At 41.7% G+C, this 25,847-nt stretch overlaps 1 long non-coding RNA gene across 3 annotated transcripts; it reads right to left on the reverse strand.

The window, feature by feature from the left end:
* LOC118939532 (uncharacterized) lies at nt 1-25,380 on the reverse strand. Of its 3 annotated transcripts, XR_016487260.1 has the most exons (4): nt 25,111-25,206; nt 24,879-24,919; nt 22,620-22,689; nt 132-2,198 (listed from the first exon to the last, which is right to left on the reverse strand). It is a non-coding gene; the product is annotated as an uncharacterized LOC118939532 (long non-coding RNA). The 3 variants fall into 3 exon arrangements; XR_016487261.1 differs by lacking the exon at nt 24,879-24,919 and having other exon boundaries at nt 1-2,198; nt 25,111-25,324; XR_016487262.1 differs by lacking the exons at nt 24,879-24,919; nt 25,111-25,206 and adding an exon at nt 25,235-25,380.
* Nucleotides 25,381-25,847: the final 467 nt, after the last annotated feature.

The raw sequence follows: 25,847 nt of genomic DNA on the forward strand, positions 1-25,847 counted from the left end.
TTCCAATTTGTAACGCCTTCACAAGCTGTATTGTATTAAGGGGGAAATGTGAGAGACACAGAGACAGACAGATGATCCAATCAGAGTGAAAAATGCTTTTTTTTGTATGGAATTAATGTTTACCACAAGAATCAATGGCCACCTGTTTAATCATTCAGTGAATTTAAGCAGTACAGGGACACAGAAGCTCTACAGTAACACAGGAGGGGTTTCACCTTCAGCACAACAATAGTTTCTGTCTATCTCCTCTCTTTCCTTCCCCTGTCTTTCTTTATCAAACTTAAGATGGCCAAATTCACCTATATTTCTCCTTAACGGCGGTCAGTAAGTCAGTCGATCAGCTCTCAATAACGCCAACAGAGGAGCAAAATCAGCATGCAACTCTTACACAACATTGTCATTAGTCAGTTAACGACCCACCCAGTCTGAGCGTGTACTTGACTTCACTGTCGAAACGCAGACTCGTCACACAAAAACATTGATATCTGGATTTCTTATTTTCTGCTTTGAAATAGCCCAAAGCTATTTCTTGCACTGCAGGAAATGCAGAAGAGCCTTGTGACTTAAAACACATTCACTGAAAACACACACTAACACACTAATGCAGTGCCTTCGGAAAGTATTTAGCCCCCTGGACTTTTCCCACATTTTGTTACGTTACAGCCTTATTCTAAAATTGATTGAATAGTTTTTTCCCCCCCTCATCAATCTACACACCATACCCCATACTTCTTGGGTATGACGCTACAGTACAAGCGTGGCACACCTGTATTTGGGGAGTTTCTCCCATTCTTCTTTGCAGATCATCACAAGCTCTGTCAGGTTGGATGGGGAGCATTTGCTGCACAGCTATTTTCAGGTCTCTCCAGAGATATTCAATAGAGATCAAGTCCGGGCAATGGCTGGAACACTCAAAGACATTCAGAGACTTGTCCCAAAGTCACTCCTGCATTGTCTTGGCTGTGTGCTTAGGGTCGTTGTCCTGCTGGAGGGTGAAGCGTTGCCCCCAGTCTTGAGGTCCTAAGTGCTCTGGAGCAGGTTTTCATCAATGATCTCTCTGTACTTTACTCAGTTCATCTTTGCCTCAATCCTGACTAGTCTCCCAGTCCCTGCCGCTGAAAAACTTCCTCACAGCATGATGCTTCACCATAGGGGTGGTGCTAGTTTTCCTCCAGATGTGACACTTGGCATTCAGGCCGAATAGTTCAATCTTGGTTTCATCAGAACAGAGAATCTTGTTTTTCATGGTCTGAGAATCTTTAGGTGCCTTTTGGCAAACTCCAAGCGGGCTGTCCTGAGAAGTGGTTTCTGTCTGGCTACTCTACCAAAAAGGCCTGATTGGTAGAGTGAATTCACCACAGGTGGAGTCCAATGCACCTGAGCTACATTTTAAGTCTCTCTGAATACTTACAGTTTAAATCGGAAGTGTACATACACTTAGGTTGGAGTCATTAAAACTTGTTTTTTAACCACTCCACAAATTTCTTGTTTAACAAACTATAGTTTTGGCAAGTTGTATCACAATTACAGACGGTCAGAAGTTTACATACACAAAGTTGACTATATATAAACAGCATGGAAAATTCCAGAAAATGATGTCATGGCTTTAGAAGCTTCTGATAGGCTAATTCCAATCAAATCAAATTGATTTATATAGCCCTTATTACATCAGCTGATATCTCAAAGTGCTGTACAGAAACCCAGCCTAAAACCCCAAACAGCAAGCAATGCAGGTGTAGAAGCACGGTGGCTAGGAAAAACTCCATTGAAAGGCCAAAACCTAGGAAGAAACCTAGAGCGAAACCAGGCTATGAGGGGTGGCCAGTCCTCTTCTGGCTGTGCTGGGTGGAGATTATAACAGAACATGGCCAAGATGTTCAAATGTTCATAAATTACCAGCATGGTCAAATAATAATAATCACAGATGTTGTCGAGGGTGCAACAAGTCAGCACCTCAGGAGTAAATGTCAGTTGGTTTTTCATAGCCGATCATTAAGAGTATCTCTACCGCTCCTGCTGTCTCTAGAGAGTTGAAAACAGCAGGTCTGGGACAGGTAGCACGTCCGGTGAACAGGTCAGGGTTCCATAGCCGCAGGCAGAACAGTTGAAACTGGAGTAGCAGCACGGCCAGGTGGACTGGGGACAGCAAGGAGTCATCATGCCAGGTAGTCCTGAGGCATGGTCCTAGGGCTCAGGTCCTCCGAGAGAGAGAAAGAAAAAAAGAGGGAATTAGAGAGAGCATACTTAAATTCACACAGGCTACCGGATAAGACAGGAGAAGTACTCCAGATATAACAAACTGACCCTAGCCCCCCGACACAAACTACTGCAGCATAAATATTGGAGTCTGAGACAGGCAGGAGACACTGTGGCCCCATCCGATGATACCCCCGGATAGGGCCAAACAGGCAGTATATAATCCAACCTACTTTGCCAAAGCACAGCCCCCACACCACTAGAGGGGTATCGTCAACCACCAACATATCATTCTGAGACAAGGCCGAGTATAACCAACAACGATCTCCGCCCCGGCACAAACCAAGGGGGGGCGCCAACCCAGACAGGTAGATCACGTCAGTGACTCAACCCACTCAAGTGACGCACCCCTCTTAGGGACGGCATGGAAGAGCACCAGTAAGCCAGTGACTAAGCCCCTGTCATAGGGTTAGAGGCAGATAATCCCAGTGGAGAGAGGGGAACTGGCCAGGCAGAGACAACAAGGGTGGTTCGTTGCTCCAGAGCCTTTCCGTTCACCTTCACACTCCTGGGCCAAACTACACTCAATCATATGAACTACTGAAGAGATGAGTCTTCAGTAAAGACTTAAAGGTTGAGACCGAGTCTGCATCTCTCACATGGGTAGGCAGACCATTCCATAAAAATGGAGCTCTTTAGGAGAAAGCCCTGCCTCCAGCTGTTTGCTTAGAAATTCTAGGGACAATTAGGGGGCCTGCGTCTTGTGACCATAGCGTACGTGTAGGTATGTACGGCAGGACCAAATCGGAAAGATAGGTAGGAGCAAGCCCATGTAATGCTTTGTAGGTTAGCAGTAAAACCTTGAAATCAGCCCTTGCCTTAACAGGAAGCCAGTGTAGGGAGGCTAGCACTGGAGTAATATGATCAAATTCTTTGGTTCTAGTCAGGATTCTAGCAGCCGTATTTAGCACTAACTGAAGTTTATTTAGTGCTTTATCCGGGTAGACGGAAAGTAAAGCATTGCAGTAGTAGAACCTAACCTTCTGCATCATTTTTGGACAGAAAGTTTCTGATTTTTGCAATGTTACATAGATGGAAAAAAGCTGTCCTTGAAACAGTCTTGACATGTTCGTCAAAAGAGAGATCAGGGTCCAGAGTAATGCCGAGGTCCTTCACAGTTTTATTTGAGACGACTGTACAACCATTTTTTATTTATTTTTATTTCACCTTTATTTAGCCAGGTAGGCAAGACAAGTTCTCATTTACAATTGCGACCTGGCCAAGAAAAAGCAAAGCAGTTCGACACATAAAACAACACAGAGTTACACATGGAGTAAAACAAGCATACAGTCAATAATACAGTAGAACAATAAGTCTATATACAATGTGAGCAAGTGAGGTGAGATAAGGGAGGTAAAGGCAATGGTTGCGAAGTAAATACAATACAGCAAATAAAACACTGAAATGGTTGATTTGCAGTGGAAGAATGTGCAAAGTAGAGAGAAATAATGGGGTGCAAAGGAGCAAAATAAATAAATACAGTAGGGAAAGTCGTAGTTGTTTGGGCTAAATTATAGATGGCCTATGTACAGGTGCAGTAATCTGTGAGCTGCTCTGACAGCTGGTGCTTAAAGCTAGTGAGGGAAATAAGTGTTTCCAGTTTCAGAGATTTTTGTAGTTCACTCCAGTCATTGGCAGCAGAGAACTGGAAGGAGAAGCGGCCAAAGAAAGAATTGGTTTTGGGGGTGACCTGCCGGAGCGCGTGCTACAGGTGGGTTCTGCTATGGTGACCAGTGAACTGAGATAAGGGGGGACTTTACCTAGCAGGGTCTTGTAGATGACCTGGAGCCAGTGGGTTTGGCGATGAATATGAAGTGAGGGCCAGCCAATGAGAGCGTACAGGTCGCAGTGGTGGGTAGTATATGTGGCTTTGGTGACAAAACGGATGGCACTGTGATAGACTGCATCCAATTAATTGAGTAGGGTATTGGAGGTTATTTTGTAAATGACATCGCCGAAGTCGAGGATTGGTAGGATGGTCATCAAGATTAATTGTCAGATTCAACAGAAGATCTCTTTGTTTCTTGGGACCTAGAACAAGCATCTCTAATTTGTTAGAGTTTTAAAGTTCAAAGTTTGCAGCCATCCATTTCCTTATGCCTGAATCACAGGCTTCAACTGAGAGCAATTTTGGGGCTTCACCATGTTTCATTGAAATGTACAGCTGTGTGTCATCCGCATAGCAGTGAAAGTTAACATTATGTTTTCAAATGACATCCAAGAGGTAAAATATATAGTGAAAACAATAGTGGTCCTAAAACGGAACCTTGAGGAACACCGAAATGTACAGTTGATTTGTCAGAGGACAAACCATTTACAGAGACAAACTGATATCTTTCCGACAGATAAGATCTAAACCAGGCCAGAACTTGTCCGTGTAGACCAATTTGGGTTTCCAATCTATCCAAAATAATGTGGTGATCGATGGTATCAAAAGCAACACTAAGGTCTAGGAGCACGAGGACAGATGCAGAGCCTAGGTCTGACGCCATTAAAGGGTCATTTACCACCTTCACAAGTGCAGTCTCAGTGCTATGATGGGGTCTAAAACCAGACTGAAGCACTTCGTGCACATTGCTTGTCTTCAGGAAGGCAGTGAGTTGAAGCTTTTTCCCCAAAAATTGAGAGGAATGGAAGATCTTTGCTTGACATCATGGGAAAATCAAAAGAAATCAGCCAAGACCTCAGAAGAAAAATTGTAGACCTCCACAAGTCTGGTTCATCCTTGGGAGCAATTTCCAAACACCTGAAGGTACCACGTTCATTTGTACATACAATAGTACGCAAGTATAAACACCATGGGACCATGGTACCGCTCAGAAAGGAGATTCATTCTGTCTACTAGAGATTAAGTACTTTGGTGCGAAAAGTGCAAATCAATCCCAAAACAGCAAAGGACCTTGTGAAGATGCTGGTGGAAACAGGTACAAAAGTATCTAGATCCACAGTAGAATGAGTCCTATATTGACATAACCTGAAAGGCCGCTCAGCAAGGAAGAAGCCACTGCTCCAAAACCGCCATTAAAAAAAGCCAGACTACAGTTTGCAACTGCACATTGGGACAAAGATCATACTTTTTGAAGAAATCTCCTCTGGTCTGATGAAACACAAATTGAACTGTTTGGCCATAATGATCATTGTTATGTTTGGAGGAAAAAGGGGGAGGCTTGCAAGGGGAAGAACACCATCCCAACTGTGAAGCACGAGGGTGGCAGCATCATGTTGTGGGGGTGCTTTGCTGCAGGAGGGACTGGTGCACTTCACAAAATAAATGGCATCACTAGGAAATAAAATTATGTGGATATATTGAAGCAACATCTCAAGACTTCAGTCAGGAAGTAAAAAGCTTGGTCGCAAATGGGTCTTCCAAACGGACAATGACCCCAAGCATACTTTCAAAGTTGTGACAAAATGGCTTAAGGACAACAAATTCAAGCTATTGGAGTGGCCATCACAAAGCCCTGACCTCGATCCTATAGAACATTTGTGGGCAGAACTGAAAAAGTGTGTGCGAGCAAGGAGTCCTACAAACCTGACTCAGTTACACCAGCTCTGTCAGGAGGAATGGGCCAAAATTCACCCAATTTATTACAGGAAGCTTGTGGAAGGCTACCCAAATCGTTTGACCCAAGTTTACCTCTCTAGGGTACGGTAGTGTCCCACGTATTTTACACAATTTTAAAGATACACTTGTTGTAAATCCAGCCAGTCTCCAATTTCAAAAAGGCTTAATGACGAAAGCAAACCAAACGATTATGTTAGGTCAGAGCCAAGTCACAGAAAAACACAGCCGTTTTTCCAGCCAAAGAGAGGAGTCACAAAAAGCAGAAATATAGATAAAATGAATCACTAACCTTTGATGATCTTCATCAGATGACACTCATAGGACTTCATGTTACACAATACATGTATGTTTTGTTCGGTTAAGTTCATATTTATATCCAAAACTCTGAGTTTACATTGACGCGTTATGTTCAGTAGTTCCAAAACATCTGGTGATTTTGCAGAGAGCCACATAAATTTACATAAATACTCATAATAAACATTGATAAACGATACAAGTGTTATTCACAGAATTAAAAATATATACTTCTCCTTAATGCAATCACTGTGTTAGATTTCAAAAAAACTTTACGGAAAAAGCAAACCATGCAATAATCTGAGTACGGCGCTCAGACGACAAATCAAACCAAATTGATATCTGCCATGTTGGAGTCAACAGAAGTCAGAAATAACTTTATAAATATTCACTTACCTTTGATGATATTCATCAGAATGCACTCCCAGGAATCCCAGTTCCACAATACATTTTTGTTTTGTTCGATAATGTCCATCATTTATGTCCATATTCCTCGTTGTTAGCGCATTCAGCCCAGTAATCCTTCATGGCGCACAAGCACATGAAAAGTCCAAAAGTTCCGTTACAGTCCGTAGAAACATCTCAAACAATGTATAGAATCAATCTTTAGGATGTTTTTAATATAAATGTTCAATAATGTTCTAACAGGAGAATTCCTTTGTCTTCAGAAATGCAATGGAACGCAGGTCGCTCTCACGTGAACGTGCGAGACTGAGCTCGTGACTGCTGGCAGACCCCTGACTCATTCCCCTCTCATACGGCTCCACTTCAGAGTAGAAGCATCAAACAACGTTCTAAAGACTGTTGACATATAGTGGAAGCCTTAAGAAGTTCAACATGACCCCATAGACACTGTGTATTCGATAGGGCAAGAGTCGAAAAACTACAAACCTCAGATTTCCCACTTCCTGGTTGGATTTTGTCTCAGGTTTTTGCCTGCCATATGAGTTCTGTTATACTCACAGACATCATTCAAACAGTTTTAGAAACTTCTAAATATTATATGCATATTCTAGCTTTTATGGCTGAGTAGCAAGCAGTTTAATTTGGGCACGCTTTTCATCCAGAATTCCCAATGCTGCCCTTACCCTAGAGAAGTTAAACAATTTAAAGGCAATGTTACCAAATACTAATTGAGTGTATGTAAACTTCTGACCCACTGGGAATGTGATGAAAGAATTAAAAGCTGAAATAAATAATTATCTCTACTATTATTCTGACATTTCACATGCTTAAAATAAAGTGGTGATCCTAACTGACCTAAAACAGGGAAATTTTACTCAGATTAAAATGTCAGGAATTGTGAAAAACTGAGTTTAAATGTATTTGGCTAAGGTGTATGTAAACTTCCAACTTCAACTCTATGTAAATAAGGTATTTCTGTTGTTTCTTTTCAATAGATTTGCAAACATTACAATTTTTTTTTTCGCTTTCTCATTATGGGGTATTGTGTGTAGATTGCTGAGTTTTTTTTAAATGTAATCCATTTTAGAATAAGGCTGTAACATAACAAAATGTGGAAAAAGTCAAGGGTCCTGAATACTTTCTGAAGTGATTCTTCAAGAAAACACAGACAAAAGAAGACCATGATTTTGGGGAATTTCACGAAAAGCAATCCCTAGAATAGTCCTTTGGAGGAAGTATTTTTGACATGTGTCTAAAAGCATAACTGAGAAATTACTGATAAAAGTTAGTATATTTATGACATTTTGGCCTTACCCAGCCCAGGCCTCCTTTAAGACTCATAGTGTGTAATCTGTAAGTGCTACAAAGCAAACATTGGTCGCATATGAAGCTTTAATATGAGTAGTATTTTGATTTCAATAACTTCTTAAAACATTAATTTATGAATATTGGAGAAAAAAAAGTTTACTTTCAATATATTGTTGAACATAACATACCATACATGGATACAAAGTTCCAGAGTGGGATGTCTGCTACTTTTAGAGTTATGATCCAATTTGCAATCATTACCAACAGAGTGAATGTGAAAATGGATTCAAAATGGACACCCTCTGCTGGTGATTTGCAGGATGTGCAATGATGGTCTATTATGCCAATTTATCTGTATAAGATGCTTTGTACAAATGGTTGCTTTGTAGCATCTACAGCTGAAACATTATGGAGTCTTGAAGGAGGCCTGGGTATGCCCCACATATCATAAATATGCCAACTTTGATTAACTACTTCTCAATTATGATTTTAGATACAAATGTAAAATATATGTCAACAATCCTTCCTCCATGTAGCCTACTTTTGACCAGCTAATAGACTAATCACAGATCAAGCAACATCATGGACTAACAGTTCAAATCCTGTTGTGGCAAGATTATTTAGCTGTGACAATACAAGTCCAATTAAGATCCTATATCTGTAAGGCCTCGCGTCTGTACCTCAGCCTAGGCCACCAGTCAAATTAAGTCAAATGAATGCATGTAAACATTTAGTCCCCTGTGTGCACCCTCACGCACACACATACACACAGCAATACCCTGGTCCCCTGGTTCCTACAAGTTTAGGTGACCCCAGTCAACATCAATCAGATAGGACACAACAGGGAGAGGCGACACTGGGGAAATGCCCTGGTCCACAATGGTTTTAATAAGCACATGCTGGATCGGATGGTATTGTTGGATAGAAGGATGCAGAGCAGATCGGTTCCTTTTCTCCTGGCCCAGCGTAGGCTATAAGCCAAGCATTGTCCTGTCCAGACCTGGGTTTAAATACTATTTACAATCTTTAAAACGAATTGATCTATGCTTGATTGAGATAGCCTGGCTTAATGGACCAATATAATAGTCCCAAAACTGCTAACTCTGCCCAATTGTTACTCCTGGCAGGCTAAAGTAAACGCTCAAAAGTATTTGAAAGACATCAACCATTATTTGAACCCAGGTCTTGTCCAGCCTTCACCACAAATCAACAGCAATTATGCTGAGGCCCTGGATGCATGAGCTATACAGATGAGTGGATCATCTATTTGGGAGGATTTAAGACTAATCTGCCATTTCTGTTCCACAAATCAAATCACAATGGGAATAGAATACATATCAGATAACGATAATGCACTGAAACATTGGTTAAAAAGCACATGGAAGCAGGACCGGGATTCTGAGAATAGACAGGAAGAATAATATTTGTAAGGAGTCGGGGAATGGGACAAGATATAGAAAAGAGACAACAAAACCGAAGCTCTAAGTTTCAAGAGGCCAAAATGACCCCCTGCTAGTTTAAAGCTCATGCATGGACACACTGTGCTATGTTGTGCTGTGGGCCTACATGGGAATCTGTATGTGTCTTTTCAGAGGCAGATTGAGCTCTGTAATATCTTTGAGACATAAAAGTTATTTTGACTGTGGGGAACACCATTGTACCATAATCCGATGTCTTAACCTTGTGTTAGAGATAAAAGTTATCAGCAGAGTATGAAGTACCAAAGCTTGCCACGCCTTTAATCCTGAAATGTGTGTACCGCAATAATGGTGTCATGGCCAGGGAGAAAGGGGAAGGGTTGTTCTGGTCTTGCAGGTTGTCTCTGTCAGTTAGCCCCCTCCCTTCCTTCCTCGGTTCCTCTCTCCCTCTGATTGCTCTGGATGCTCATTTCATTACCCTTCATTCCCAGACACTTACAATCCTATTACCTAGCTCCAGCCTTGGCTTTCAGCCACAGCTCCAGTATGTGTGCGTGTGTGCATGCGTACGCTCATGTGAGTGTCTGTGGATGATCCATCCTCGGCCTCCACTCTGCCGTACCACACATCACAACGCAGCAGACACAAGACATTGATCTGGGTTGTAAAGGCACTGGGCAGCTACAGCATGGATGCATCAAAGACATGACAACTCAGAGGTTCACAGCATCAGCAGGATCAATAGAGAGGAGACAGGCGCGAGGCTTCAAAGAACATGCAGGGGAAGAGTTAACACTGTCGGATAATGTCATCAATGGACTGCTAGGCTATAAAGGAACTCTGTAGATGAACAGCCAGATCAAATGGTTAGATCACACTGTTTCACAAGCATTTATTTGTGTCTCTTTTTTTATAAAAAAATGTTTTATTGCTTTTCCATTGAACTCAAATCGAGCATATTTCAACCTCATACAACATCAAGGCAGTGAGCTCCAAAAGTATTGGGACTGTGACACATTTTTTGTTTTTTTGCTCTGTACTCCAGCACTTTAGATTTGAAATGATACAGAGTGCATACTGTAAGCTTTAATTTGAGTGTATTTTCATCCATATCGGGTGAACCGGTTAGAAATTACAGCACTTTTTGTACATAGTCCCCACATTTTAGGGGACTAAAAGTATTGGGACAAATTCACTTATATGTGTATTAAAGTAGTCAGAATGTTTGTATTTGGTCCCCAATTCCAAGCATGCAATAATTACATCAAGCTTGTGACTCCACAAACTTGTTGGATGCATTTGCTGTTTGTTTGGTGGTGTTTCAGATCATTTTGTGCCCATTAGAAATGAATGGTGAATAATGTATTATGTCACTTTTATTGTAAATAAGAATAGATGTCACGACTTCCGCCGAAGTCGGCTCCTCTCCTTGTTCGGGCGGCTTTCGGCGGTCGACGTCACCGGCTTTCTAGCCATCGCTGCTCCATTTTTCATTTATCCATTTGTTTTGTCTTGTTCCCTGCACAACTAGTTTTCATTCCCCAATCACACTACATGTATTTATTCCTCTGTTCCCCATCATGTCTTTGTGTGAAATTGTTTTGTGTTACGTGTCAATTTTGAGCGCTAGACTGGTGTTCGTTCATTCTGTGTTTTGTCACGAGGTATGTTTATTTGTTTGAACATAATTATTGTGACTGTTTGCGCGTTTTGCATTTTTGCCTATTGGCTGTTGGTTGACGCAGTGGCGTCCGTCTGTTGGTTTCTCCTGCCTCAATAAAGTGTGCGCCTGTTCACAACTCGCTGCTCTCCAGTAGAATATGTTTCTAAAACACTTGTACATTAATGTGGATGCTACCATCAAATTAAATACAATTTTAATGGTCACATACACATATTTAGCAGATGTTATTGCGGGTGTAGCGAAATGCTTGTATTCCTAGCTCCGACATTGCAGTAGTATTTAAAAACGATTCACAACAACACACACAAATCTAAAAGTTAAAGAATGGAATTAAGAAATATATAAATATTAGATTGAGCAATGTCGGAGTGGCATTGACTAAAATACAGTAGAATAGAATACAGTATATACATATGAGATGAGTAAAGCAGTATGTAAACATTAAAGTGACTAGAGTTGCATTATTTAAAGATGCCAGTGATTCCAAGGAAGTTTACATACACCTTAGCCAAATACATGTAAAAAAAAATGTTTATTTTTATTTTTTAAAATTTTTATTACAATTCCTGACATTTAATCCAAGAAAAAAAGTCCCTGTTTTAGGTCAGTAACACGGAACCCAAACCGGCTGCACGCGTGCGCCATAGTGCGCTATCATGCATAAATTAATTTTGTCCCCCTACACCAAACGCGATCACGACACGCAGGTTAAAATATCAAAACAAACTCTGAACCAATTACATTAATTTAGGGACAGGTCGAAAAGCATTAAACATGTATGGCAATTTAGCTAGTTAGCTTGCACTTACTAACTAATTTGTCCTATTTAGCTAGCTTGCTGTTGCTAGCTAATTTGTCCTGGGATATAAACATTTAGTTGTTATTTTACCTGAAATGCACAAACTCCTCTACTCTGCCAATTAATCCACACATAAAACAGCCAACCGAATCATTTCTAGTCATCTCTCCTCCTTCCAGGCTTTTTCATCTTTTAATTTATATGGTGTTTGGCATCTAAACTTTCATAGTATTGCCACAACTACCAACAAAACAGTTTGTCTTTCAATCACCCACGTGGGTATAACCAATGAGAAGATGGCACGTGGATACCTGCTTCTATAAACCAATGAGGAGATGGGAGAGGCAGGACTTTCAGCGCGATCTGCGTCAGAAATAGGAAAGACTTCTATTTTAGCCCTTGGCATCGCAGACGCTCGTTGGCGCGCGCGAGCAGTGTGGGTGCAATAATCTAATAAAATGGATTTCTACATTTATTTTGCAACGCTCACGCACGCGATGTGTCCGGTCTGGTCAGCATGTTAGGATCACCACTTTATTTTAAGAATGTGAAATGTAAGAATAATAGTAGAGAGAATTATTTATTTCAGCTTTTATTTCTTTCATCACATTCCCAGTGGGTCAGAAGTTTACATATACTCAATTAGTATTTGGTAGCATTGCCTTTAAATTGTTTAGCTTGGGTCAATCGTTTTGGGTAGCCTTCCACAAGCTTCCCACAATAAGTTGGGTGAATTTTGGCCCATTCCTCCTGACAGAGCTGGTGTAACTGAGTCAGGTTTGTAGGCCTCCTTGCTCACACACGCTTTTTCAGTTCTGCCCACAAATAATCTATAGGATTGAGGTGAGGGCTTTGTGATGGCCATTCCAATACCTTGACTTTGTTGTCCTTAAGCCATTTTGCTACAACTCTGGAAGTATGCTTGGGGTCATTGTCCATTTGGAAGACCCATTTGCGACCAAGCTTAACTTCTTGACTGTCTTGAGATGTTGCTTCAATATATCCACATAACTTTCTTTCCTAATGATGCCATCTATTTTGTGAAGTGCACCAGTCCCTCCTGCAGAAAAGCACCCCCACAACATGATGCTGCCACCGCCGTGCTTCACGGTTGGGATGGTGTTCTTCAGCTTGCAAGCCTCCCCTTTTTTCCTACAAACATAACGATGGTCATTATGGCCAAACAGTTCAATTTGTGTTTCATCAGACCAGAGGACATTTCTCCAAAAAGTATTATATTTGTCCCAGACTGCAGCTGCAAACCGTAGTCTGGCTTTTTTATGGCGGTTTTGGAGCAGTGGCTTCTTCCTTGCTGAGCGGCCTTTCAGGTTATGTCAATATAGGACTCGTTTTACTGTGGATATAGATAATTTTGTACCTGTTTCCTCCAGCATCTTCACAAGGTCCTTTGCTGTTGTTCGCACCAAAGTGTGTTCACCTCTAGGAGACAGAACGCGTCTCCTTTCTGAGCGGTATGACGGCTGCGTGATCCTATGGTGTTTATACTTGCGTACTATTGTTTGTACAGATGAACGTGGTACCTTCAGGAGTTTGGAAATTTCTCCCAAGGATGAGCCAGACTTGTGGAGGTCTACAATTTTTTTTCTGTGGTCTTGACCGATTTCTTTTGATTTTCCCATGATGTCAAGCAAAGAGGCACTGAGTTTGAAGGTAGGCCTTGAAATACATCCACAGGTACACCGCCAATTGACTCAAATAATGTCAATTGGCCTATCAGAAGCTTCTAAAGCCATGACATCATTTTCTGGAATTTTCCAAGCTGTTCAAAGGCACAGTCAACTTAGTGTATGTAAGCTTCTGACCCACTGGAATGGTGATACAGTGAATTATAAGTGAAATAATCTGTCTGTAAACATTTGTTAGAAAAATTACTTGTCATGCACAAAGTAGATGTCCTAACTGACTTGCCAAAACTATAGTTTCTTAACAAGAAATTTGTAGTGGTTGAAAAACAAGTTTTCATGACGCCAACCTAAGTGTATGTCAACTTCCGACAGCAGCCAATAAGGTGCAGGGTTGCGTTACCGGGTGGAATCTGGCTAGTGATGGCTATTAAACAGTTTGATGGCCTTAAGATAGAAGCTGTTTTTCAGTCTCTTGGTCCCAGCTTTGATGCACCAACTTCAAACATCTGCTATCTGAGCAGCTAACCGATCGCTGCAGCTGTACATAGTCTATCGGTAAATAGCCCACCTAATTTTACCTACCTCATCCCCATACTGTTTATATTTATTTACTTTTCTGCTCTTTTGCACACCAATATCTCTACCTGTACATGACCATCTGATAATTTATCACTCCAGTGTTAATCTGCAAAATTGTAATTATTCGCCTACCTCCTCATGCCTTTAGCACACAATGTATTTGGACTCTTTTTTTTTCTAATGTGTTATTGACTTGTTAATTGTTTACTCCATGTGTAACTCTGTGTTGTCTGTTCACACTGATATGCTTTATCTTGGCCAGGTCGCAGTTGCAAATGAGAACTTGTTCTCAACTAGCCTACCTGGTTAAATAAAGGTGAAATTATTATTATTATTATTTTAAACCTAGCGGGGTGAACAGGCCGTGGCTCGGGGAGTTGATGTCCTTGATGATCTTTTTGTCCTTCCTGTGACATCGGGTGCTGTGGGTGTCCTGGAGGGCAGGCAGTGTGTCCCCGGTGATGCGTTGGGCAGACTGTACCACCCTCTGGAGAGCTCTGCGGATGCGGGTGGTGCAGTTGCCGTACCAGGCGGTGATACAGCCCGACAGGATCCTCTCAATTGTGCATCTGTCAAAGTTAGTGAGGGTTTTAGAGGCCAAGCCAAATTTCTTTAGCCTCCTGAGGTTGAAGAAGCACTGTTGCCACCTTCTCCACTGCGGTCACATCAATGTGTATAGGGGCGTGCTCCCTCTGCTGTTTCCTGAAGTTCACTATCAGCTCCTTTGTTTTGTTGACATTGAGTGAAAGGTTATTTTCCTGGCACCACTCTCTCAGGGCCCTCACCTCCTCCCTGTAGGTTGTCTCGTCATTGTTGGTAATCAGGCCCAGGTCTGCAAACTTGATGATTGAGTTGGAGGCATGCAAGGCTACGCAGTCATGGGTGTACAGGAAGTACAGGAGGGGGCTGAGCACGCACCCTTGTAGGGCCCCTGATTTGAGGATCAGCGAAGTGAAGGTGTTGTTTCCTTCCTTCACCACCTGGGGGCGGCCTGTCAGGAAGTCCAGGACCAAGTTGCACAGGGTGGGGTTCCGACCCAGGGCCCCAAGCTTAATGATGAGCTTGGAGGTTACTATGGTGTTGAATGCTGAGCTATAGTCATTGAACAGCATTCTTACATCGGTATTCCTATTGTACAAATAGGGCAGTGTGCAGTGAGATGGCGATTGCATAGTCTGTGGATTTATTGGGGCAGTAAGCAAATTGAAGAAGGTGTCAGGTAAGGTAGAGGTGATATGATCCTTAACTAGCCTCTCAAAGCACTTCATAATGACAGAAGTGAGTGCTACGGGGCGATAGTCATTTAGTTCAGTTACCTTTGCTTTCTTGGGTACAGGAACAATGGTGGACATCTTGAAGCAAGCGGGGACAGCAGACTGCGATATGGAGAGATTGAATATGTCCGTAAACACTCCAGCCACCTAGTCTGCACATGCTTTCAGGACACGGCTAGGGATGGAGTCTGGGCCGTCAGCCTTGTGAAGGTTAACATGCTTAAAATGTCTTACTCACATCGGCCACAGAGAAGGAGAGCCCACAGTCCTTGGCCGCGTCGGTGGCACTGTGTTGTCCTCAAAGCGGGCGAAGGTGTTTAGCTTGTCCAGAAGCAAGACGTTGGTGTCCGCGATGTGGCTGGTTTTCCCTTTGTAGTCTGTGATTGTCTGTAGACCCTGCCACATACGTCTGGTGTCTGAGCCGTTGAATTGTGACTCCACTTTGTCTCTGTACTGAGGTTTTGCCTGTTTGATTGACTTACGGAGGAAATAACTACACTGTTTGTATTCTGCCAAATTCCCAGTCACCTTGCCATGGTTATGTGGTCATTCGCGCTTCCAGTTTACCGCAAATGCTGCCCTCTATCCACGGTTTCTGGTTTGGGTAGGTTTTAATAGTCACAGTGGGCCTCCTATACACTTCCTGATGAACTCAGTCACCGTATATTCGTAGATGTTATTCTCAGAGGCTACCCGGAAAATATCCTAGTACCCGTACTTCCTTATTACAGGTAGTCCTAAAGTTTTGTTGATGACTTGTCTAGAGTTGCATCCCGCTCACAATTAAAATACCCCTCTCTCCATATAATATTCCACTTACATTGAGAACGTTTTAGTATAAAATCATTAATGAACATTGGGTCCTCTTCATCTGGGCAATAACAATTCAGTAGAGTGACTTTTTATGTGCTAGGTTTCCCTTATAAAAACGTCCATTTGGGTTTGTAGTAAATTCTGTAGACTTAAATGGGACTTTTTTTTTTGAATCAATGAAAATGTTTACTCCTCTGGATATTAAGTAGTAGGTGGAGGAGAATGACAACACATCCCAAGCTTACCTAAACCCGATGACGGTGTTATTATTATTTTTTTATTCTAAGAATATACCTTCATTCTTTTGACTGCCTGCACAATTCCATTGACATTCCATGGCACACATGTTCATGTATTCAATAACACATTATATTGAAATGGGTCTTTACTAGGGTTGTGGCCGTCATGAAATGTCGGCCGATTATTGTCATGCAAAAGACTGCCGGTCTCACAGTAATTGACGTTAATTAATATAAACAATATAAAAAGTCTAATAAATCAATTTAATATACACCATCACAATAAATCCAATATTTATATTCGGCAGGTCGCAAGAAACAATATGATACGAAGAAAATGTATTTCAGAAGAACAGAATATGAGTTGGCCTACTGTATGGGCCATGCCATAGGCTGTAGGCTTGTCCATTTAGTAGATAAGATAGTCTTATAAATCATGTGCCATTATTTTATATTATATGGTTTTATAGTAGGAAGAATATAATGACAACTTTGTTGAATAAAATATAAAGGATATTTTTTCCATTTCGAAGCTAGTGCGCATATGAAGTGACTATGTTGAGCGTAAAAGTCATCATTTGAAACAGGTCCTATGCTCTAGATTTAGAGTTATTTGTCTTAGAAATCAAAACATAGATGGGCTGCATGATGTGACTATAGGCTATTGATGGTTTGAGAAAGAGCTCGGTTCCTTGCCTCAGGCTGCACACACTGTTCTCTCATCAAGTCATCATATTTTCACCCATCATACTATTCTCAATTGAATCTGTAAAAGCAGTTAAGATTTAGAATGGCCACTTCTCAAATGGGCAGGGGGAAAGAAGATGTCATCCATATGCACTCATTTGAGTGCTATTTATCAAATGGAGGCCGCTTTCCGCTTGTTTGGATAGGCTACTCCAGTTATTTCACTCCACTCATCAACCACTGTTCAAGGAGCATGCAGCCTCTCTCTGTCAGACAGGTGAGATTTCGCTCAAACTCTGTATGCTCAAACTCAGGCTCTCCAATCCTGTCCCTGTAGCTACCCAATGCTTAATTTGGGAAACCAATTGAAATCTGTTTGGGAACATCAATAGTAACATGTTTTCACAGCGAAACATTTCATTAAACTATTGACAGCCCCTCTCTATGCTCGCTCAAGAAAGGAATGAAGGAGAGATGGAAACGCACAGTGGTGAGATATTCTGTAGCTAAAAAGGTGATGTGTAAGTCTATTAATTATGAAAATATTTAAAAAGTTCCCTATTTCTAGGCTATTCAAAATCAAATTCAAATTCATTAGAATTGTAGGCTAACTCTGCACAATCAATGAACCAACAGCATTGCCTAGGCCTATATTTTCTCTCCCAGACTCATGGATATGAAGTTTGGAGTTTAGCATAAGGTAACCAGTCCATCCAGGATGCATAATAATGCAGTCCACAGTCAAATGTGATTACTAGAATTTGTTTAATATTGGAGCATAGGCTACTCCAACTATGTTCAGCGTTTTAAAATGTTTTTTTTCTGCTGTGCGTAATATGTAGTAGGCTATGTATTGTATAATGTCTCAATCATTATTATTTTTTTCAATAAATGGGGTGGTGCATGGGCTCATATATAGGCCTATGCATTATAGGCCTATGCAGAAGATTGAATATGCATATAGTGTTTTGAATGAATCATCACATTAGAGAGCACTGTCCATTTTGTTGTGTTAGGCTTTCAAACAACTTCCACAACGACCATGTTTTCAGCTCAGCTCACAGTGAGGTGGGTTTTAAAAGCACATACTGTTTTGATGATGTGTTTGATGTGATTTTTGATTGCATTTGCATTGATGTCAGAGTGGTTAGAGGGACAATAAAGCCCTGAGTACCAGGCCATTAGCCAGGTCGTTAGCTAGTTGGGTACTACCAACACATGTCCAGAGAGCATAAAAGGAGATTACCATGACTCAATGGTCACGTGGAATTTACTGTGGTCACTGCAATAGCCTTAGTCTTTACATATTTTTGGTCTCATATTGACTCCATACATTATGTACGTTGTTGATTCACGACATAAACAGCTACAATTAAAATAGTATTGCTCAAACCTCAAGCTTCTTAGTGGGCATATATTAACAAAACATACAAAAACTGAACAGAACAATAAATCCCTCAGGTTCCTTTTTCACCTCTTCCCCTTTGATGCTTCCCATATAAACCTGTCCTGTTCTGTTGCACAGATGAGAGAGCGACCTTATTGGTGCCTCTGTAGTGGTCTTTCCCCTTAATGCAGGTTATTGGTCAGTGACTATGTCTCTGTACGATACAAAATAAAAATATATACATTATAAAGTCTTGACCAGACTTAGTGGAACTCACAGCATTTTAGCAATAAGAAATCTGATTAAAATCTGCTCATATACATCCCCAGGAAGAATATGATGCTTTTTTTTTCTTTCTGACATTGGAGCACGTCTGTTTACAGTACCAACAGCGCAACTTTAGATCATTAGAAAGCATTCGCCAAACGCCCCAATACACCTGAATGGATTTCTGCAAATATGTAAATACCACGGGAGTACTCTTACATTTGGGAACTATTCATCAACAACAAAAAGATCAACAAACAAATGTTGGCCAGAGCGAGATGAGCTAAAATCTAACAAGGGAACAGTAGATAAACCCTCTCAAACTTTTTCAGCTTGTAGTTGGTTGACAGAAATTGCACTGATAAATAATGGGGAATAGTGCGGATAAAAGCTGTTCAAGTTCAGCATAGCTAGCTAGCAAAATGAATCACTGAACAAAAATATAAATGCAACATGTGAAGAGTTGGTCCCATTTCATGAGCTGAAATAAAAGATCGCAGAAATTGTCCATACGCACTAAAAGCTTATTTCTCACATTTTTAACATAATGTCGCAAGGATCTGTACACAATTCCTGGAAGGTGAAAATGAGCATGTTCTTCCATGGCCTTAATACTCAACAGACATGCTACCCATTGAGCATGTTTGGGATGCTTTGGATCGACGTGTACGACAACGTGTTCCAGTTACCGCTGATATCCAGCAACATCGCACAGCCATTAAAGAGGAATGGGACAACATTCCACAGGCCACCATCAACAGCCTGATCAACTCTATTCGAAGGAGATGTGTTGCACTGCATGAGGCAAATGGTGGTCACACCAGATACTGACTGGTTTTCTGATCCATGCCCCAATATTTTTTTAAGGTATCTGTGACCAATTGAGGCATATCTGTATTCCCAGTTATGTGGAATCCATAGATTAGGGCCTAAATAATTGATTTCAATTGACTGTTCCTTATATGAACTGTACCTCAGTAACATCTTTGAAATTGTTGCATGTTGCATTTATATTTTTCTTCAGTGTACCTAACTAAATGACACCTGAATCAAAAACGATATGAGTGGAAAAAGTTGGCCACTCACCCACTCGTCCAATGACAAAATTCTCCCAGCAGCTAGCTAACTTCATGCTCTGTGTTTTTAGCTTGCTAAATAAATAGCTACATAAATAGATAAGCTAGCCTATTAGCCACATTATGATTGACTTGCTAGTTCGATTGTAATTGACATTCCCAGCCTTATTTACATTCATCAGTTCTTGTCCAAAATATTGAGTCATTGAAACCGAAACAGTTTATCCCGAATGGCTGGAGGAAGCAAACAATGTACAAGGCCAGCTGTGATTTCCAACTTGCTAGAAGATACCAATGGACTTCAGTCATTGTGATAATACTAGTTAGCAATTGCGCTAGTCTTAGACTTAAACTTCCTTCAAAATGCACACATCTGTCTCTAGGGAAGTAGATCAAGGGCCTCATTCCCAAAATCCAGAAGTATCCCTTTAAGCAAGGTGCGTTATGAAGGAGAATTTAAAAAAAAAATACATACAGTATATATACACACTTATGATTCCATTGCCCAACTAGAACTAAATGAGATACTTCTTTCATTATTATTATTTTTTATTTAAAAAATGAAAAAGACATTGTGTAATCTCTGACAGTAAAGGGGGTCTGGGTCGCTGCATGTTCAACTCCCATACGTATTCCCAACCACTGCGGAGTGAGTGTCAGCACTATGTGTCTATGCTATGTGCAGTCAACTAGCATAATCAGTGTTTGTGAAGTATGTAAATATAGTGATAATTATTAAGGAGTCCTGTCTAGGACTCTGCCTTCTGAGATAGATTAGACACTTCTAAAGTATACATTGATCCTTTATCCTGGCCAGCATGATAGGCATGATAGGCATGATAGGCATGATAGGCATGATAGGCATGATAGGCATGATAGGCATGATAGGCATACCTCTTGTTTGTTTTTTAAGGAAAGGAATAGGCTATCCCTCTTAGGGTCAATAAGAGAAAAACACTCCATATAATTATCCATTTAAATGTATGCAAACTGATGCAGGCCTATAACCACTGGAGTAGCCGTTGTACTGCACGGAACCACATGTAGGGAGCATTCGCATTTGACCCGTTGGGGGACAAAGCGGGCAGATCATTAAGAGCGGGGTGGTATAATGACTTGTAACATCAATGCAACATCTGTCTGCTCTGGGCACCGGTAGAGCCTAAGCAAGTGCGTCCATTCATTCACTTGACTTTTCTGAGTTTATCGGCGATATGTTCAGTGGGCCTAGCTACATTTCTTGTACATTCCACCTTGGGATTCAGTTAATGAATGAATGTGGATATAATTGTTCAATAAAGAGCTAGAGATAATAATTGATAAGTGCTATAACCTCGAGAGGCTGTAGAGCCATCAGGGGTGTTCACTATTCAGGCGCTCATGCCTCCAGTTGTCTGAAACTTCCTTCAAACCGTGGCCTGCGTCGTCCAGCAGTTACAGCCACTGACCCCGGCACACATGTATGCCAGAGTCGACATGGGTTTGAATCTGGCCCACTCACTGCCCTTTGACTCACCCTCCCCCATCTTTACTATCGCTTCAATAAAAAGCTCAAAGAACTACGAAAGGAGTGGGCCTGCACTTCAACTCTGAATAGAACCTGAAAATAGAACCAACACCTCATCTGATCTCTATAACTACCACCTCATCCCCTACTTGACCGTCACCATAGAGAGAGTGGCAGGTAGCCTCGTGGTTAGAGTGTTGGACTAGTAACCAAAAGGATGCAAGATTGAATCCCCGAGCTGACAAGATACAAATCTGTCGTTCTGCCCCTGAACAAGGCAGTTAACCCAGTGTTCCTAGGCCGTCATTGAAAATAATAATTTGATCTTAACGGACATGCCTAGTAAAATAAATAGAGAGAGCAGTCAGAGCCAGTCAGCCCACCCACCAGGTCCCCTGTGGAGAGGAGGGCCTTGGAAGGTATTATCCATGATCCCCAGCGTTTTTAGATTTTATTATCTCATTACAAGACAAGACCGGCAACCATTTTTATGTAGCTAGCCTCCCCACCAGCCCCAGTCCCAGCACTGGACCACCAAGCCTCTTCCTCCCATCCCAAACCCCAATAAATCTGCCTCCCTAACCCCAGCCACTTGGCCCTCTCCATTTCATTTATACTACCAGACCTGTCCCCACTGTTTCCCCTAAAACAGAGAGAGAGGACGGGAAGAAGAAATAAATTGGGGAGAGGACAGAACATGAAATTAGATCGTATACAGCAGGAAAGGTGAGACTCTGAAAAGAGCCTCAAAGCTAGTGGCCGTGTTTGGTGATAAACTCTGTGGTCTCCCAATATCCCCAACCCCCTATCCTACTCCATCCCCCCTGACTCTCCATTTCCCTGCCTGCCTGGCCCTACCCCTGCACCTCATTTTCCCCTGCCTACTCCTACCTTGGTAGGCCTGCAGTGCAGTGCCCCATGCCCTGAGTGCGCTCACTGGAGCGCAGGCCCCCGTAAGAAAGGATCCCATTCACACAGCCTGACTCCAGATGCTGGCTACAACACTCCTCCAGGCTATGGCAGGGAGAGAGAGAGCAAGGGAGCGAGTGAGCAGGAAAGAGAGATAGGAATCTGATGGCCATCATTAACAGGCTAAATACATTTTAAAGATGACGTGCTGAACTGTTGACCCCTGGTGGTGATGTTAATAGGCCCGACCATTATTGTTTTGTCTCAAACCATATTTCAAACTGTAATTTTAGTTCCCATTTCAAAGGTTTATTTGCTGTGAGGGACAAATTCTGTTATGTGTTACATCCACTATAATGACTGATTTACTATTGGGCAATTTAGAAACAGGGAAGCTAAGGGGCTGTGTAAAGAAAGAAAGAAAGAAAGAAAGAAAGAAAGAAAGAAAGAAAGAAAGAAAGAAAGAAAGAAAGAAAGAAAGAAATAAAGAAATAATTCCTTCTCACTTTCAAGCAAGATAGCCTCAAATCAATACTCTGGCTCTATTCTCCACCCTTCTGTGGCGCTGTTCAAAACCTGTAGAAAAAGAAAACCTTGGTTAAGACATAAGAAAACAATCAAGAACAATATTGTGTGTGTTTGCTAGTGTTTCAGTCATGACAACCTTCAGCTGAGCTGTGTCTTTCTGGTATGTGGACCATCTCAAACAGTGTTTCAATGGTGCAGTCCTTCAACCATGCAGAAAATGAAATATAGCAACGAAGAGGACACGGCAAAATACTACAAAACACACACACAGGAAACCCTAACTGCGGTACTTCTGTTCTGAGAGAGAAAGAGAGAGTTGAGCGAGAGAGGTCTGCCAGGGAATGGTGTGTGTGTTTGTGTCAGTAAACACCAGGAGCTGATCGTGGACTACAGGAAACTGGGGGGGTGAGCATGCCCTCATCCACATCGATGGGGCTGCAGTGGAGTGGGTTGAGAGCTTTAAGTTCCTTGGTGTCCAAATCACTAAGGATTTAAAATGGTCCACTCACACGCGTAGAGTCGTGAAGAAGGTGTGACAGCACCTCTTCCCCCTCGGGAAGTTTAAAAGGTTTGGCATGGTCCCTGAAATCCTCAAAAAGTTCTATAGCTGCACCATTGAGAGCATCTTGACTGGCTGCATCACTGCTTGGTATGGCAACAGCACCACCCTCGATTGCAAGGCACTACAGAAGGTAGTGTGGACAGCCCAGTACATCATTGGGGCCACACACTCTGCCATCCAGGCCCGGAAAATTGGCCTTGGGTGACTCCAGCCACCCAAGCCATAGACTGTTCTCTCTGTACAGCAACTCTCTGTACAGCAAGCGGTACCGGTGCATGAAGTCTGACACCAACACGCACCTGAACAGCTTCTATCCCCAAGCCATAAGACTGCTAAATGGCTACACAGACTATTTGAGTTGACCCTTGTATTTTATTGTTGTTGTTGCACTGTCTCTATGCACACTCACAGGACTCTACACACTCACACACACTGACACATCAACACACACATAACATGCACACACATTTATACTGACTCTACACACACACACACACACACACTCTTCATTTACCCTGCTGATACGCTGTTAATCATAACATGTCCTGATGCCTAGTCACTTTACCCTTACACATATCTACCTCTATCACTCCAGTATCCCTGCACATTGTAGATATGGTATTGGAACTGACCCTGTAAATAGTATGCTTACTTTCTCATGTTCTTATTTCTTACTGTGTGTTTTTATTCTACCTTATGTTATTTTAAGTGCATAATTGATATTGATTACAGCATTGTACAGACACATTAAGCTTCATCCCTGCAAACGTTACTAGTACACCATGATGCACACACACACACACACACACACACACACACAGACGCACAACCAATCTCTACACACACACACACACAGGAAGCGTTTACATACAAAAACACAGACAAGAACACAAAGAGAAACACATACAAACATACTCAGTGAAACACACAATTTAACTGTTTTAGGGGTCCCCTATAACCAACCCGATCACTGATCTAAAAAAATCTGCATTCCCTGTCCCAATGCTAACCCAAGCAGGAAGAAGCAAACACTTGACAGGCCCTAATCGATCTACAACCAGGCTTATATCATGGTGGTTCTACGTCCGACACATTCACTGACCATGTTGAGGTCATTGCATACATCCCAACTGTTCTATCCATCAGAGAACATCCCTCCACCGCATGTCGTGCCCTGGCCTCCTCGCTGCCTCTGCTGAGGTCAGTGAATGAAGAGGAATCAAATGTAGGCGGTCTAACAACTCCCTCTTGTGGCATCTCTATGTTCTCACATCTAAAGTCAAACACATTGCATCCGCAAAAAAAAATTGCAATGGAAAGTTACAGCAAAGATACTGATACTGACTTCCCCTTTCATCTGTGGTTACAGTACCATACCCTAAATGTTTAGATAACACGCTCATGGTTAGGCCGTTGAACGATATTTAAATGAAGTTAATGATGATGTATTATCATGTTCAATCGAATTTGCTCTAGTGCCCACCAGCGTTCATGTGGGCATGGTGGCCTGTCAGAGCTGGAGGGTGAGTCGCACGCAACTAGAAGGCAGCAGACATCTATCATGATTACATGACATGTAGGCGGTGGCTAAAGTAGCCTAACTGGCAAATGGTCTTGTCCTAATATGATTGTAGCCATACACTTAATGACGGATATGGAAATGTACCCATCTTACCTTGTCTGCTCGTGGGATTCGAACTTGGGACCTTTCGGTTACTGGCCCAACGTTCAAGTGTGCCAAAAAAGGTGAAATGACGCGTAAGGATACAAGTGTCTGGTCATTATTACACATGAACTAAAGTAAATATGTACATGTCTGTGGTTTGTATATGTCAGTACTTTTTAAACCAATATGCTATGACTATGTCCCCCAAACATGATGCACCAATTATGTCTCGTCTATTCACCTCATGAACGTGTGCCATCAGTACTGCGTGGGCGTGCATGCCGGAGTCCTGAGAACCCTACAACAAACACCTGTTTACTGGAAGTTACCGTAAATTACTGTGTGTAGTGTGCGGCAATACTTACGTCCGCCTAACGGGTACCATTCAATGGACCTTTCCTATGTCTGTTACTATAATATCATGCCCATTGGCTAGCACTGTATGCTTGGTTAGTTTCGTTTTCAGAGTGCCAGCAGCTTAAAGTCGTTTACGCAGTCATTTTACACGGATATGCAACAGCAAAGTAAACTCAACAACGTCCTATGGACGGTATCTATATTACAGGGATCTAAACCAGAGCTATGATATGCATGATATGATATGCATACGCCGAATGTATTTAATGTTTCCACAATAGCAGATAGGCCAGTATGTAAATTCTATAATCGTTTCAAATGGTCTCTATTTTACAGATAAGCCACTGACTATACCATTTTTGTAGGACCCTTAATTTGAATATATGTAGAAGTGGATTGGTATTATTTAAATATTATAGGCCATATATCCGTATAATATAATACATAAGAACTCCATATATCTTTTATAAGAAGGGAAACCTTGCACAATTTAGAGCAAACCGAAACATAAACAACTCACTAATTTGTGGTAAATTTGTTTAAAAAAACATCATGTGTGAATACAAACCAAATGTTATTGATACCATGAAAATGTTGTTCCATAAGCAGGCTACCCTGCTA

The sequence above is a fragment of the Oncorhynchus mykiss genome, chromosome 16 (genome assembly GCF_057628025.1).
Source record: "Oncorhynchus mykiss isolate SJ-2025 chromosome 16, ASM5762802v1, whole genome shotgun sequence".
In the NCBI taxonomy this organism is placed as follows: Eukaryota; Metazoa; Chordata; class Actinopteri; order Salmoniformes; family Salmonidae; genus Oncorhynchus; species Oncorhynchus mykiss.